This window comes from Apium graveolens, chromosome 4 (assembly GCF_009905375.1).
Source record: "Apium graveolens cultivar Ventura chromosome 4, ASM990537v1, whole genome shotgun sequence".
Lineage (NCBI taxonomy): Eukaryota > Viridiplantae > Streptophyta > Magnoliopsida > Apiales > Apiaceae > Apium > Apium graveolens.
Window position 1 is genome coordinate 219,658,565 of NC_133650.1, and position 3,730 is coordinate 219,662,294.

Genomic DNA, 3,730 nt, shown 5'->3' on the forward strand with positions numbered 1-3,730 from the left:
TTGCATGTAATTTTAGCGTGTGTTTTCGCCCTAACAAGTTTTTGGCGCCGCTGTCGTGGACTCAGTGTTAATTTTTAGTTTATGTGCATGACATCAGTGGTCATTAAAGTTCACTGACTCGGACTCTCTTACTTACAAGGTTTACTTTAGTCGTGTATTTAAGGTACTCTAGTTATCATTGTAATGGGAGAACCATTAGCAAATCCGAAAGCTTAGATGGATTATTCTCAACCGAAGATCAATGACATTCAGTCTAGCATTGTCAGACCAGCCATCGCGGCTAATACTTTTAAAATCAAGGCTATCACGATTCAGATGGTACAGATTTCAGTCCAGTTTGGGGGTTCACCGACGGAATATCCCAATATGCACATTAGGGATTTCATCGATATCTGTGACACCTTCAAGTTCAATAATGTTTCCGAAGATGCTGTGAAAATGAGACTATTTCCATTCTCTCTGAGGGACAAGGCTAAGAGCTGGTTACACTCTCTACCAGCTGGTTCTATCACTACTTGGGAGGATCTTGCTTAAAAGTTTCTTACTAAATTCTTCCCTATGGCAAAAACGGATGCACTCAGGAATGCTCTTACTCAATTTACGCAGCAATTGGGAGAAACTCTATATAAAGCTTGGGAGCACTACAAGGAGATGCTTAGGAAGTGTCCTCGTTATGGCATGCCTGATTGAATGATCATCAATTATTTTACATTGGGTTGGGAGCATAATCTAGACCCATGCTTGATGAAGCATCAGGTGGAGCATTATGTGTAAAGAGCTATGAGGAAGCTTATTGTCTAATTGAACTGATGGCTACTAATGAATATCAGTATCCAACCCAGAGATTGCCACAGGGCAAGGTAGCAGGAGTTCTGGAAGTGGATACAGCTACATCTATCACTACTCAATTAAAGGCGTTGTCTTTGAAGATCGATTTTCCGGCTAACTATGGTGTTAATCAACCAGTGTTTATGAGCTGTGTGCAGGTTCACATGCGACGAAACAATGCGCTATATCTAGTGAATCAGCTCAATTTGTGAGCAACTTTCAGAGATCGCAGCAACCAGTTCCAGCCACTTATCATCCTGACAACTGGAATCATCGTAACTTCAGCTGGAGCAAAAATCAGAGTGCGATGCAACAGCCTTATCAGTAGTATGCAGCAAAGCAATTCAACCCTCCTAGTTTTTAACAACCGCAATATGCACCAAGACAACAACTCCAACTTCAACAACAAACTCATGGAGGTGCAGGTTTATCTTCGAATGAAAAATCTGAATTGGAGGAGTTGCGGCTTGTTAGGGCGAAAACACGCGCTAATATTCACGCAAGTATACGCGTTTGCAAGTAATATAGAATACTTTCTAGTTCGTTCCCTCAGAGACTCAGACTAATTTATTGTCTAATTAAACTCACTCACCAATGTATGATTACTTCTCAATGTTAAGATAATAACACTTAAAATTGTTGATCAAATATTAACTATAATTAACTACTTAATTAACCACTTAACTAACACTTCAAATTATCAATAATAAAACACTCATGAGATCACAACTTCATTATTACTTCCTTCTATAGCCATTGTTATTACCTTTAGCATGTGACAGTGATGATATTAATCGAATAACACAAAACTGATAAAAGCCAACTTTCATTGTACTAATACCATTCTACCAAACATCCACAATTAAGATAGAAGTTGAATAGTCATCAATTATGTTGAATTCCTATATGTCTACAGAAATTGACAACACAACGATTTAAGCACAAGTTATTCCTTTTGATTACATAGGGAAAATAAAACTGTTAGAGTTACCCACTAATCATGCACAACGTACATGAACCTATGCTAGCATGGCAAGTTTTAAATCTCAAGATCCACCGTCGCTTCACAAGAGATTAACACCCTATCTTATATGTTCGCGACGCACATAAGACGAATACGCACAACCAATACTAGATATCATGCAATCATCACACACTAAAGTATTAAACAATTAACTAAAGAATTCCATAATAAATCCGTTGTAACCCCATGATCACGATTAGCCAATAATAGAACTTATCGCCATCATGGGTTCATATGAAATCATGACAAACAACACAAGAAAATAATAACTACACTAATTATATTAAAACAGAGTACGTCACAAGAGTAAATAAGTCAAAGCAAGAAAACTAGCATCCAACGTTACAACGAAACAAGAATCACAAGAATATATGCTTCCTCTTCGTTGCGGTGTGCTAAATCGGTCTTCTTCCTTATCTCCTTTGCTTCTTGTGTAAAACACAATCTAAAACATAATCTCCTTAATACTCTCTATGAAAACGTCTCAAATCTACCTATATAATAGTCCCATAAAACTCAGATTACATAGAAGTTGGAAGCCACACAAAAGTAGAAGTCTAAAATAATTCAGCTTTTTCCCCGACCTTGCGTGGCCGCTCAGCATATCTGCGCGGGCGCGCAGGCTGCTGCGCGGCCGCTCAGCATTGCTGCGCGGGCGCGCAGGACCCTACTGGAAAAATTCCAAGCTTGCTCCGTTTCTTCACCGTAATCTTCCCATTCCTTTCCTCTCGCAATGGTGAACACATGCCAAGGCTTATTCTTGATGATTCCTCCCCCGAAATGCAACTAATACCCTGAAATGCATAAACACTAGAAAAACGCATCAAATACACAAAATACTTGATTTCAAGACACCAATTTAAGCCATTTTAAGACGTTCTAAGTGGTGTAAAATGCCACTTATCACACCCCCAAACTTAAATCGATGCTTGTCCTCAAGCGTCACAGACTCAAAAACAAATACAAATATGCATGAATGCAATCTATATGAAAATGCAACGATCCCCCTTACTATAATTAACCAACCAAATTGTTACCTCTCAACGAATGCAGTTAGACAACTAAAGATCAATAAACTCATGCAAACAGACATACAGCCAGAAACGTGGTGTGTGCCAATGCTTAACAGATATGCTTCGGAACTAGACCAATTACTATGACTAGACTATCTTCAAGGCAATCCTACGATTATACAAAGAATAAAAAATTCTAGGCACAAAGTGATATACAACACTACAAGAACTTTGGAGCTTACTACGGAATCGTGCTTTTTATTTACAACTTAAATGCTTATTTGACCGTGCAATGAGTGAGGTCCACAAAAGACTTATACAATGGTATCCATGTAACGAGCGTTAGGTTAGCGGATCCCAGACTCTAAAAGCCTTAGGTCACTAGGCACAAAGTCCCCTAAGAACTTAATAACTCGAATACCAAAGAGCCCACTCTTGATCAATTATGCAATTTTTTTTTATATAACTTCTGAGCAAGTGCGTTTTGCTCCATCTTACTCAACCCTAGACTACTCGCAACATAAGCGAGCCGGCTACTAGCCATTTGACGCCTAGCCACAACTAGCAACAACTTCCATATTTTTTTTTCTCCAAAAATTTTTCTTTTTCATGTTTTTATCACTAAGAACCTATAATCGAATTCTAAGCATAATAAATAGATTGACCTTGAAAACAACCAAATCATAACAACAATCTAGCCCTTACGCATTCTTTAAGACTTAGTGGACTTACAATTGTTTCTAGCATGCATATCAACCTACACAACTTAATATCACTTTAATGCTATCACTACACTCGCATCAATATCACAATTCAGTCGATAAATCATTGCAAAAGGGATCATAGTAAATGCATGAGCTACATG

At 38.2% G+C, this 3,730-nt stretch overlaps 1 non-coding gene across 1 annotated transcript; it reads right to left on the minus strand.

Moving 5' to 3' along the window:
* Positions 1-573: 573 nt before the first annotated feature.
* LOC141721894 (small nucleolar RNA R71) lies at positions 574-680 on the minus strand. The gene has a single exon (XR_012574936.1). It is a non-coding gene; the product is annotated as a small nucleolar RNA R71 (small nucleolar RNA).
* Between the last annotated feature and the right edge of the window lie 3,050 nt (positions 681-3,730).